Genomic DNA, 14,051 nt, shown 5'->3' on the forward strand with positions numbered 1-14,051 from the left:
GCCCACTTTCCCCTCACACTACCCTGGCCAACCCGGTGAGAAGACAGGGCAGCTGCCAGCTGGGAGCCAGAAGCCTATATTCCAGCTCAGGCTCCCAGGAATGCGCTCACTTGGTGACATGCCCCAGGAAGTCCTCTGTCTGGCCCCACCCAACTGAAAGTTCTGCTTTCCTTGCCCCCTCAAGGGTGAACAGCTGTTTCTCCCTTTCCCCCACTTCCCTGCCCCTTCCTGCCACCCAAGTGACCAGGAACTGGAACTGAGAGAAGCCCAGTGACTTACTCCAAGGCATCCAGCAAAAATGATGGTTTCTTACTTGAAACTTGTCTCCTTACCACCAGCCTTACCAGCTATAGACCATAACGGGGCTTGACAGAGTACCTACAAAAGTGCGGCCTTTAAGAGTCACTCTCCTGCTCAAAAACCTTCTATGGCTCCCCATTGCCCATGAGATGTGGTTCCCCATACAACCCTGAAAGGTCCTCTTTTCCTACTCACAGCTATGCCGCCATTTCCTGCTCCTCCTGGGGCCACCCTGGGACCAGTTCCCACCCTGGGGCCAGTCCTGTCTCCATGAGCTCTCCAGCTGACCAGCTCTGGCCTCACCACAGATGATCTTCGCCTGTTGAAATCTTATTCAGTCCTCAAGGTGGCTTCTAGCTGAAACTTCCCCTTTGGGGTCTCTAGCCACCCCAAAGCCATCTCTGTGTTTGCCTTGTCCTTGGTAGCTGTGACTACCCATTTCTCAGGATCTGGGATTGAGGTCACGTGTCCTGCAGCAGGGCAGAGCCCTGCCTGGCAGCAGTGGGCAAGAGAAGGGTGCGGTCCTTGGGAGTTTAGAGTTGGGGGCAGGGCAAGTCTAGGTGTGACAGAGGGCACAAGGACCCTGCCCAACATATATCCTACAAATGGAAGTTAAGTGCCTACTGTATACCATGCACAAGAAGGCAGGCCTTCTGCTGTAGAGTGCCCCTGGTGGGGATGAGGGCTCTAAGAGGTGCCACAGATGTGAATCCAAAGGGGAGAGATGCCAGAAACATGTATAACTGAAACTATAAAACTGTTAGAAGAAAAGGGGTGAAAAGCTTCATGACCTAATGACAGGCAATGATTTCTTAAGTATGACACCAGAAGCACAAGCAACAAAAGAAAAAATAGGTATGTTGAATTTGATCAAAATGAAAACCTTTTTTGCATAAAAGGACACTATCAAAAGAGTGAAAAGTCAACCCACAGAGTGGGAGAAAATATGTGCAAATCATATAGCTGATAAAGGATTGACACCTGAAATATGTAGGAGTTCTTTAACTCCTACAATTCAAGGACAGCAACCGCCCCTCCCCAAACACCCTAAATTCAAAAAAATGAGCTAAAGGCTTGTATAGACATTTCCCCAAAGATGATATACAAATGGCCATTAAGCCCATGAAAAGATGCCCAACACCATTAGTCATTAGGGAAATGAAAATCAAAACCACAATGAGCTACCACTTCACACTATAAACAAAGAAACAAAACCAAAAAATAACAAATGTTGGCCAGGCTGTGGAGAAATTGGAAGCCTCGTGTACTGTTGGTGGAAATGTAAAATGGTGCAGCCCCTCTGAAAAACAGTTTTGTGTTTCCTCAAAAAGTCAGATATAGGTTACCATATGATCCAGGAACTCCACACCTAGGTTTATACCCCAAAGAACAGAAAATGGGCTTAAAAAGAGACTGTTTAAGGATTTGCGTATGTTCATAGCAGCGTTATTCCTAATAGCCAAAAAGTAGAGGCAACCCAGGTGTCCATCAACAGATGAATGTGTTATACCCATACAATAGAATATTATTCAGCCATAGGAAGGAATGAAATTCTGACACATGTTACACACATGGCCGAAACTTAAAAGCATTACGCTAAGTGAAATACACCAGGCACAAAAGGGCAAATGTTGTATGAGTCCACTTATATGAGATACCTTGAATAGGCAAATTCGTAGAGACAAAATGTAGAACAGAGGTTACCAGGGACTGGAGAGAGGAGCGTCTGGGGAGATAACGTTTAATAGGTATAGAGTTTCTATTTTGGGTGATGAAAAAGTTCTGGAAATAGACGGTAATGATGGTTACACTGTATTACGAATGTACTTAATGCCACTGAATTGTACACTTAAAAAAATAGTTAAAACAGGGACTTCCTAGGTGGCGCAGCGGTTAAGAATCTGCATGCCAATGCAGGGGACATGGGTTCAAGCCCTGGTCTGGGAAAATCCCACATGCTGCAGAGCAACTAAGCCCGTGAGCCACAACTATTGAGCCTGTGTGCCACAACTACCAAAGCCCGCGCACCTAGAGCCTGTACTCTGAGACAGGAGAAGCCACCACAATGAGGAGCCTGCGTACCACAATGAAGAGTAGCCCCCACTCTTTGCAACTAGAGAAAGCTTGCTGCAACGAAAGAAAGCCCTTGTGCAGCAACGAAGACCCAACACAGCCAATAAATAAGTAAATAAATTAAAAAATAAAGTAAATTGTTTTAAAATGGTTAAAACAGTTAAGTTATGTATTTTTTATCACACACACGTAAAAAACCCGTGTTGCCAACTTTGTAATCCTCCATCATCCTAACTGCTGACTCTACAGGGTGAGGGGAAGGGCTGGGGGAGGCTGGAAGTGGGGACGGGAAACTCATGACATCTCCCAGCCCCCAACTCATCTGTCTAAGAGATGGGGCCCAGCTGATTCCGGTGGCTACCAGAGGGCACACCTGGGAGAGACTGAACAGATGCCCAGAGCCTGCACAGGGCCTGGATTGCCTGTCCCGTGTGAAGAGAGGAAGCACAGTAAAAGCAAAACTGAACAAGCAGAGCCCTGTTCCTCAGGAGACTTGGGTCCCTGGCTAGGCTGCTCCTGCAGACAGCTCTGGTCATCTGCTGAGGCCCGGTGGCTCATCCGCAGTTCTGTGGGCAGTCCTAGCCCTGCTCCTCTCCCAGGAAGGTGTGCCCTCGCCCTCCACACCTGGTCCTTGGCCACAGGAGAGGCTCGTGCTGGCCCAGGCTGAGCCCCATGACCTGGATGCTATGGCCTGGATGCTGGACGGAGCAGCGGCCTGCTGGGCATATCTGGGGGCAGGTGTGGCCCTGGGGCCGGGAGTAACACTGGGTCAGCTCCTCTACAGCTAGGACATCACCAATGTTCATATTGTCCCCAGCTCCCCTGATGTTCCCATTCGGGGCCCTGGTAAGGGCCGTGCTGAAGCTGTAGGAAGAACAGTGGGATTTTAGACATACTGACCCCAGAATGGAGCAGGGATTTTTGAGAGGACCCTTTCTAGAACCACCCAAAACTACATCATGTAGATGTCACCTATACGTAGCCCAGTCCCAATCCCCAAGGGGTCAGTCCCACCAGAGTCCAGCTTATTGGCTTAGCCTGTTCCACCCCAAAGACCAGCCTCAGCCCAGGGAACATTCCTGGAAAAAAGAGACAGCAAGAAGAACCCCAGGAAGGGAGCTCCCTGCCCCTGTTTAAAGCCTGGTATTGAGGGCGAGGTGCCACTCGTGCTTGGGTTGAGCTGGGTGTCCCGGTGGTAGAGGGATGATTGCAAGTCCTGGGGAAGGGCGTGGCTGTGTTGGGGGCAGGGAGCACTGAAGCCCTTAGGCAGTAACCATTTGGGAGAGCATGGTTCCCGGGTTCATCCTCGAATCTCCAAGTCTTGGGTGCCCTGAAGACAGGGTTTAAAATCCCACTCCCGGAACTGGTATATGCTACCTCAGTACTGGGTTGGGGTGGGGGCACTTGGGGGCACCCATGTTTGCTGCCCATGTGAGAGCAAACGAGTGGGTAAAGTCTATATGAGACCAAGTGTCCCAGGACTTATGGGAGGGCCGGCTGGGGCCACATGTCCCTGACCTCTGATCCCAGAGGCCACGTTTGGCCTGGGGAAGAAAGGGCAGAGGTGGTTTCCCTGTAGGCAGCTGTGCCTGGGTACAGGATTCAGTTTCTATTTCCTTGTACCAGAGCTTCTCCCCAACTTCCCTATTCAGGCTGGAAAAGGCCGAAAATGGGGTGATGTAGCCAGCTGGAGTGCTCTACTCCACAGATCGGAAATCAGGTACAGATGCGCAACTTGGGGAGTACATTATCTTCGTAATAGTGGAAAGCCCCAAACATAGGCCAAACATTTAACTCAGAAAGTCAAATCACCCATAAATGAGGTCTATTGGCTTTGAAATAGGTAGTCGAAATTTCACATTTCATTCCTTAATCTGGCTGTAAATGCTCTCAGCCTGAATGCTCGCTCCCCCAAGCTATGCTGGGCGGTGCTGCGGGGCCTTCACTCGGATGAATGAAGTGGTGATGAAAGAGGTGGAATGAGGGGAGGGGGAGGGTTGGGCTGCAGTTGGGTAGGGGTGAAGAGGATGGTTAGGCTGGGATTTGGAATGGAATTAGGGTTGGCACGGGGTTGGGTGAGGATGCAGCTCAGCCCAGGGCTGGATGGAGATGATGGTTACTAGATGGGATGGTTGCGGATGGGATGCAACAGAGAGTGAGGTCGGGCTGGAATAAGTACCAGGGCTGTGCAGGGCAGGAGTCAGGGTGATGGTTAGGATGGGGATTGGGATGTGAGTTGGGGAAGGTTTGGGGTTGCACAGGGGTTTGGGTTGAGAGCAGCCTTGATTAGTGTCTTGGGCTTGGACACCCAGGTGTCCCCCAGCAAATCCCAGGCCAGCCCTGCTCCCAAGCCTCCACTCACCCTCCAGGCCCAGGGATGAGCGTACCTGCTCCACAGTGGGACGTGGCTGCAGGGCTGGCGAGCTGCAGGTGAGGAGGACGGGGCGGGGGGAAGGCCAGGAGCTCGAGGTGCTGCTGGCTCTCCCAGAGAGGAGACCCAGCCTCGGGGTTGCTTCCTCTTTTCCCAAAACCTCAGCTCTACGGCCTGACCTGGAGGCTGGTCAGTGAGGAAACTACCGACCTTGCACAACACTAAGACCGGAAAGATCTCCAAGAAGGGGAAGGCCCTGGCGAGGCCTGGGACGCTGGGACTCGAGCAAGCAGGAGTGGGGCCTTGGGCCTTGTGGGAGCCTCCTCTCAGACAAAGTGGGAACTGAGGGGCCCTGTTTCACCAGCCGTGGCCATACCCCTCTCTTTGGGGACCACTTGGCCTTTGTAGGGAGTCTGAGAGAGGAGGAAGGGAGCTTTCTGTGCACTGTTCCTCCTGAGAAGGGGAAAGGAGACAAGCCCAGCCTGGGGTGGGGGTGCGTGTCAGGGCACCCAGACCAAGGTGTTGATTTTCCAAGCCCTTGGGGACCTTCCCAGCACCCTCATTGCACCTGGCTACTCTGGGGACAACTCTCTAAGAAGTAGGCTCTAGTTGTGGGGGACACAGGGGCCCCAACCTCAGGCTAGAGGAGTGTTTCTAATCCCTTTCCCCTTCCCCACTCTCCCTCCCCCCCCACACACCCCCGGGATTTCAGCAGTACCCGCACTCCTGCTGAAGCAGAAGAGGAAAGACCCTGCCATGGCTGAGACACCGTCATGATACCAGAGCCCATTGTATCGAGGACCTACTATGTGCCAGGCATTCAGAGTATGGGGCAGATGTTAATTGCTCCGAGGAATCCTGGATACAAGTGACAACACATTTCTTTGTTTCACCGGTCAAATTTAATTCAGCTTGGCCCCCTATCTCTCTGTAGTGGTGGGGAACCCAGCCAGATCAGGCCCTCTGTACCCTGTGGGTAAACCCACACGTGCAGATCAAAAGTGACATGAAAGCTTGAATCAGGGGACTTCCCTGGTGGTGCAGTGGTTGAGTGCCTGCCAATGCAGGGAGCATGGGTTCGATCCCTGGTCCAGGAAGATCCCACATGCCTTGGAGCAACTAAGCCTGTGAGCCACAACTACTGAGCCCGTGTGCTACAACTACTAAAGCCCGTGTGCCTAGAGCCAGTGGTCTACAACAAGAGAAGCCACCACAATGAGAAGCCCATGAACCGCAACAAAGAGGAGCCCCCACTCACCACGGCTAGAGAAAGCCCCGCGCGCAGCAACGAAGACCCAACATAGCCAAATATTAATTAATTAACAACAACAACAAAACACTTGAATCAGGATGGACCCAGGAGCCCAGGCCACCACAGTGGCCCAAAGCAGATGTCTTCTCACATTCTACCCTGAAATCCTCAGGCCCCAGAGAGTTTAGGTCTCTTTCACTCTGTCCTCTTTGTAGCCTCTGCATCACTCCTAACCTTAGAGTGTTCCCTTTTTTGACCAAAACAGAATCCCATTGCTTCCTCTTCCAACACCAGCATCACAAGACTTGTTGGCCCAGAAGCCCCCCCGCAATACTAGGCCTCTGTGAGTGTGGCTTACCAGCCCCACTCCCTCAGTCCGCTGTAGACTATACACACCTACCCCATAGCTCCGTGGTGGGTAAGGCATATTGATTTTGGACTTAGCCATGTAACTTACTCTAGCCAGTAGATGTGAGTGAACACAACATAAACAAAGTCTTGAAGTGTACTCGCATACTCGGCCTTGCTCTCTTGCATGTCTGTCATTGTCAAGCAAAGGATATACTCCAGCTAACCTGCTGGTCCAAAGAGAATGAGAGACATGCGGAACAGACCTGAACCGGACCCACAGGCCGAGCCCAGCCGAAGTCAGCCAGACCTGAACCAACCTGCGCAGGTCTATGTGTTTATTGCTGGATGCCACTGAGAATTCTGCGGTTGCGTCTTTGCTATAGTAGTAAACTGATACAAGGCCTAAGTCTCAGAGCAGCACAGATAGAACTTGCTTACCTTTCCTTGGGGTAAGGAGAATAAGGACTTGTCTGCTTTGCCTGGTCAGAGAATGCTACCTTTCAGTGTTTTCCTAGTTGATAACTGCAGAAATAAATTTTTTTTAATTTATTTATTTTATTTTTGGCTGCACTGGGTCTTCGTTCCTGTGCCCGGGCTTTCTCTAGTCGTGGTGAGCGGGGGCTACTCTTTGTCACCATTCACGGGCTTCTCATTGCTGTGGCTTCTCTTGTTGCCAAGCATGGGCTCTAGGTGCGTGGGCTTCAGCGCCTGTGGCACGTGGGCTCAGTAGTTGTGGCTCACGGGCTCCAGAGTGCAGGCTCAGCAGTTGTGGCACATGGGCTTAGTTGCTCCACGGCATGTGGAATCTTCCTGGACCAGGGCTTGAATCCATGTCCCCTGCATTAGCAGGCAGATTCTTAACCACTGCACCACCAGGGAAGCCCCCAAATAAATTTTAAAATACAAAATTCTTAGGTAATTTCTCAATAGGTCTCACTGTTAGATATATTTTTAACTTTCACACACACCTCTGTGAGGTAGGCGCTGTTATTTTCATTCTAGATGTGAGAATCATGGGGATGTAGAATAGTTGCCCAAAGCTAACTTTTTCAGCTACAAAAAATAAATAAGACCTCACCAAAGAGATATACAGATGAAAAATAAACATATGAAAAGATACTGCACGTCAATGTCATCAAAGAAATGCAAATTAAAACAACAATGATGGGAATTCCCTGGCGGTCCAGTGGTTAGGATTCCGTGCTTTTATTGCTGAGGGCCCAGATTTGATCCCTGATTGGAAAACTAAGATCCCGCAAACCATGTGGCTCCACCAAAAAACAAAACAAAACAAAACAAAAACAATGAGATACCACTACACACCTATTAAAATGGCCAAAATCCAGAACACTGACAACACCAGATTCTGGCAAAGATGTGGAACAACAAGAACTCTCATTAGTTACTGGTGGGAATACAAAATGGTACAGCCACTTTGGAGGACAGTTTGGCAATTTTCTCTCTTTCCTTTATTTATTTATTTATTTATTTGGCTGCATTGGATCTTTGTTGCTGCGGGTAGGGCTTTCTCTAGTTGCAACGAGCAGGGGCTACTCTTCCTTGTGGTGTGCAGGCTTCTCATTGCAGTGGCTTCTCTTGCTGTGGAGTACAGGATCTAGGCACTCAGGCTTCAGTAGTTGCAGCTCATGGGCTCTAGAGTGCAGGCTCAGTAGTTGTGGCACACGGACTTAGTTGCTCCATGGCATGTGGGATCTTCCTGGACCAGGGATCAAACCCAAGTCCCCTGCATTGGCAGGCGGATTCTTAACTATGCACCACCAGGAAAGTCCCTCATTTCTGCTTATGTTGCACTAGCCAGAAGTTAGACACATAGCCTTATGCCTTTATTCCAATAGATGATGCTGGGGGCTCTTTACTAAGGAGCAGGGGAGGTAAAGCCCTGCTCTCAAATAGAGCAACCAGGGCCCTAATTGCATCATTCATTCCTTGGACCTCCTTGGATCCCAAGCCTAGGTCTCCGCCCACCTCCTCCTCTGCATCTCTGCAGAGCCTCCTATGTCCCCCAGAGGGCGCCAGAGCCCTCTGCTTCCTTGCCTTTGTCCTTTCAGACCCAATTGAAACACCTGAGGTGTGGACAGCTCAGCCCCAGTGACCCAAGAGAAGATCTTCCGGACCCTGTTCTGGTCAGCTTGGGGGCAGGTGGGAGTCATGTAGCTCAGTGGGTAGGAGCCTGGGCCCTGTATGGCTCTGAGTTCAAATCCAGACATATCCTTCACCAGCTGTGTGATCATGGAGAAATTACTCAACCACTCTGAACCTGGAGCCTCCTGACAGCTTGTGTGAAAAGCTTCCCACAAGGCCTAAACTGTCAGAAGAGCTCTGTGAGTGTGGAGTGAGAGAGACTGAAGGCTGTGCTACGCCCCAAGCTGACCTCTCTTTCAAGCACCCCACCAAGCCTGTGGTCTGTCCCTTTGGCTCTCCTCCCCTGTTCACACACCTTGTACTCACTCGCTTCTGCTCCCAAGAGTTTGAAGTCTCTGGAGTTCGTAGGGAAACTGAAGGGCCACCCTCCTCCCCTAAACAGCCACCAGGTCTGAGAGACTGGCTTGGAGGTCAACAGGCCCATGTAGGCTTTGCAAGAAAATTAAAAGACCCAAGTGACGTCTCCCTTTTTCCTTCCTGTGCAGGGTCTGGGCGTCCAGTGTGAACACTTGCAGGCCCCAAAGGACCCCATCTGTGCAGAGCTGGATGGAGTTAGAAACATTTAAACCACTACACCGACTTCCAGTTAAAGATGGTGCGCTGAGAACATGTCTCCACCATCCCTAGTTCCTCCAATACCACCAAAAGCACAGTGAGGAAAAGGAAAAGGAAGCTAATCCATCAAAAGGCTGAGAACGGGTGGGGGTAGGGGGGGCATCCACCGTCCAGGAATTTTTATTTACTTTTCGAAGATAGAAGGGCAGATTGCAATGAGGCACAAACGGGGTCAGAGGAAAGCATAGCTGAAGCCTGCCTGAGAGAAAGTTGCCCCAGAGGCCTGAGCAGGTGTGGAAGCAGGAGTGGACCCTCCATGGGCGACAACACCCCTCAAAGGGCTGGTGGGCGGCATGTGGACCGCTCCCCACCGCCCCACCCACTGCTTACGCTCCAGGGCAGAGGAGATACCCTGCATCAGTGTCAATACCCATCAGCCCTGCCCGTCCGTCATAAAGATGAACTGGTCACCAAGTGCAACCAGACAACTGAGAAAAACCAACAAAAGGAGAAGGATTAGGAAAAGAACAGCACTGGGCAAAGAGCCTATTGTGTGTGTGTGTGTGATTTTAAGGTCTTGCACCATCCCAAGCCCTTATCCAGATATGGGCCATATATAAATATATGTATCCAATATATTTATGTACACACACACTCACCTTAATGTACTTGCACCTGGATTGTTAGAATGGTCATAAAACAGATACACATTCAGGTGGGAGCAACCGCATGGATCCCATACAACCTGGCAGTTGTCATAAAAACACCAATAAGTGGGAGCAGAAGTGCATTTGACTGAAAGAATGATTCTTGTCTCCTTTTCATTCTTTTTTTTAAAATAAACTTACTTATTTATTTATTTATTGGCTGTGTTGTGTCTTCATTGCTGTACACAGGCTTTCTCTAGTTGCGTAGAGCGGGGGCTGCTATTCGTTGTGCTGTGTGGGCTCCTCATTGTGGCTTCTCTTGTTTTGGAGCACGGGCTCTAGGCGCGTGGGCTTCAGTAATTGCGGCACATGGGCTCAATCGTTGTGGCTCACAGGCTCTAAAGCGCAGGCTCAGTAGTTGTGGCACACGGGCTTAGTTGCTCCGTAGCATGTGGGATCTTTCCGGAGCAGGGATCGAACCCATGTCCCCTGCATTGGCAAGCGGATTCTTAACCACTGCACTACCTAGGAAGCCCCTCATTATTCTTAATAAAAGGAGATGGAGAAAGAAAGAAAGAAAGAAAGAAAGAAAGAAAGAAAGAAGGAAGGAAGGAAGGAAGGAAGGAAGGAAGGAAGGAAGGAAGGAAGGAAGGAAGGAAAGAAGGAAAAGGAAGGAAGGAAGGAAAGAACAAACAAGAGAAAGAAAAGAGTAGCAAATAGCTATTGAGGGCTTACTGTAGGCCTGGCCATGAATTAGCATTTTACGCTCACTAACTCATGTAACGACCCTCTGAGCTAGATGCTGTCATTATCCACTTTCAGGGAAACGGAGTCACAGAAAGGCAACATAACTTAGCTGAGGCTTACATAACTAGTAAAGGGCAGAGAGCTGGAACCTGAACCCAGGCAGCCCATTTCTTGCATTACATTCTGAACTATTCAGTTATGCTGCCTCTTTAATAAATTAAATAAAAGATGAATAAACTGACCCCAGAGGAAATAGATAAGGAACAGAAGAGAATTTATAAAAAGAAAGACTCTAATGCTATTACATTCATAAAACAAAAAGGGGAACTTATAAAAATAAAGCAGAAATAATTATTGGAAATTTAAGCTAGAATCACTGAAATAAAAAGAAATTCCATGGGAAGGGGTGTGACCATCTGTGGTTTGGGTATACAAATTGAATTCATTCTCCTTTTGGTAAAAAATACTCTGATTTCCCTCCTATATTCTCAAGTCCTGTGGATTGCGTGGGACTGACACCCCTACCCCATATTTGCTACATGAGAGAGCATGTTGCTCCTGGCGGACCACAGTGAGGAGCCAAGGAATGACGACAACACTGAGGGCAGAGGAAAGATATATAGTGACCCTGGGTCCTTGATGACATCATTGGAGTCCCTGGACCAAGCCTTACCTGAAGCTAAAGGGGTAAGTGCTTCTCACTCTCAATATCCACTGATCAAATCCCATTGGACTCCAGTTAATTTTGCCTCCGTTGTGTGTCCAGCCCTCATCAGTCACCTTCAAGGTAAACTGCCAGGCATTGGGTACAGCCCACCCTTGCAGGTACTGCAATTGGAAAAAAAAACCTAAATCATACAGTTGGACTGGGGAGCAGCAGTTCACCAAAAGAAAGGGGGAGGCAAATAGAATGCTGGATAAATTCAACAACAGATACCATATCTCCCTATACATACGAAGGACCCAGCACGGGACAGTGTATATGGCAAGTAGACTTTGTGGTAACATAATGGAGACAACATCTGTTTCTTCACTCAGAAAGAAAATAAAAGGCAATTAGAAAATCAGGAACAACAAAAGCTATTCCAGGAACCAAATATGGAGCAAACACATCTGAAGCATGATTCTGAGCAATTAGCAGAGTGAAACAGAAGAGAATCTGCTTAACCTTGACATTTGAGACAACAAATATTCTTCCTCAAGCAGCATAGGGTGGAGGAAATGGCATTGCATTTTCTTCTCAGTAGAGCTATCCCATTATTTGGTTCTGCAGTAAATAATCCTTATATAATGATAAAATTGGTTGGTTTTCAGTTTTCAGAATCAGTCTAAAGAATGGTAGATTTAATTATAATTGCAGTATAGGATATAAGTGCTATAAACTTTGACCATGGAAACACAAAGATAAAACCAACAGAAATTAGAAGGAGGTGGGGAAGGGAGATGGCAGATGGCATACGGAGAGGGGCTAGTTCTTCTTGTATACTGGCAGGGCTCAGCAAATTCTGTCCGAAGTTGATGAAAGATGAACCAAGTTTTAAACACAGATTGTTTAGAATTATGAATGACACCAAAATAAGACTGCAATAATAATAAACCTAACACAGCCGAGAAGGTAGGCATGAGGAGGTGAGAGAGAGTGTGATTTAAATTCTCACTTTAATGAGGGGCATCATTAGATGTTCTCTTGAGTTACTAAGTTGAGAAACAGAGGTAAAGCACATTTTTAAAACTGTGATGTTAAGACCCTGGAATATCTAAAAACGGAAAAAGTTCTGAGGAGTGGAACTGAGTGTGGGAAACTCTGCTTTTCAACTTGTCTCATTCTGCTTTGGCTGAGTTTCCTTACCTACGTGTACCGCACCGTAGCAGTAGCCCCCCAGCCAGACTCCACCTCCTATGTTTACATGGAGGGTGGCCACTGCCCTCCCACCTCCTTCTGGTTTATTTTCCTGTACTGCAAAGGCTAGACAACTAAACTGACATTTCCCAGACCCCTTTCCAGCTACCTTAGTGTCACCACACCATCCAGCCATAATTAATTTCCCACTTCACCAAACTGGTCACATAATAGTCTCTCCCAAAAGTCTGGAACTGGGGCTAAGAGACCCCATTTGGCATCTGCTTATAGCTGAAACGAAGGGCAAATAAATTCAGGAGCTGTGTGGAATGATCACATGCATGGAGAAAAAAAGTAAACAAAAGGCAAGCTGTTAAGTGAAGAACAACCACAGACTGGAAGAAAATATTTGCAAAACAATTTGATAAAAGGCTGTATCTAAAATATACAAAGAACTCTTAAAATTCAACAATAAGTAATCAAACAACTCCATTTAAAAATGGGCAAAACATCTGAACAGATATCTCACCAAAGATATATAGATGGCAAATAGGTACATGAAAAGATGCTGAACAACATATGTCATTGTGGAATTGCAAATTAAAACAACGAGATACCACTACCCAACCATCAGAGTGGTTCAGATCCAGAACACTGACAACACCAAATGCTGACGAGGATGCGAAGCAACAGAAACTCCCACGCACTGCTGGTGGGAATGCAAAATGGTAGAGCCACTTTGGAACAGAGTTTGGTGGTTTCTCACAAAGCTAAACATAGTCTTACCATATGATCCAGCAATCACCCTTCTAGATATTTCCCCAATTAAGTTGGAAACATGTGTCTACACAAACCCCAGTACACAAATGTTTATAGAAGCTTTATTTACAATTGCCAAAACCTGAAAGCAACCAAGCTGTCCTTCAATGGGTGAAGGGATAAATAAACTGTGTTACATACATAAAATGGAATATTATTGTTCAATACTAAAAAGAAATGAGCTGTCAATCCATGAAAAGACATGGAGGAACCTTAAATACATGTTACTAAGTGAAAGAAGCCAGCGAAAAGGCTACATATTAGATGATTCCTACCCTTTGACGTTCTGAAAAAGGCAAAACTATAGACAGTAAAAAGATCGGTGGTCACCAGGTGTTTGGGGGAAGAACGGGTGAAGCACAGGGGATTTTTAGGGCAGTGAAACTACTATGCATGACAGTGTAATGGTGAATATGTGATATTATGTATTTGGCAAAACCCATAGATGTACAACATGAAGACTGGAATTTAATGTAAACTATGGACTCTAGTTAATAACGTATCAATATCTGTTCATGAATTATAACAAACACACCACACTAGTCCAAGATGTTAATAACAGGGGAAACTGTGGGGGGCGGGGAGGGGATAGATGGGAACTTCCTACTCTCTGCTCCACATCTTTGTAAATCTAAAACTGGTTTTAAAAATAAGGTCTACTAAGTTGTTTAAAAAGGCAGTCTGCAGCAAGAGAAGAATTTAGCAGATACACAGAGAGCAGCAGAAGGAGCAAAGTGGCCAGGGCAACAGCTCCCTGCTGCTGGCCTATTTCTAGTTCCTTGTTCCAGGCCCTTGTGGAGCCCAGATGCACTCCTCTGACCCCAGATTCTACAGCATACAAACCCCTGTGTCTGGGACATGAGCTTCTCCTTTACTTACATTGCTCTAATCGTTGTTCTTTTTTTTTTTTTTTTGACAGATAAACAGTTTTTT

This window comes from Hippopotamus amphibius, chromosome 12, assembly GCF_030028045.1.
Source record: "Hippopotamus amphibius kiboko isolate mHipAmp2 chromosome 12, mHipAmp2.hap2, whole genome shotgun sequence".
Taxonomy (NCBI): Eukaryota; Metazoa; Chordata; class Mammalia; order Artiodactyla; family Hippopotamidae; genus Hippopotamus; species Hippopotamus amphibius.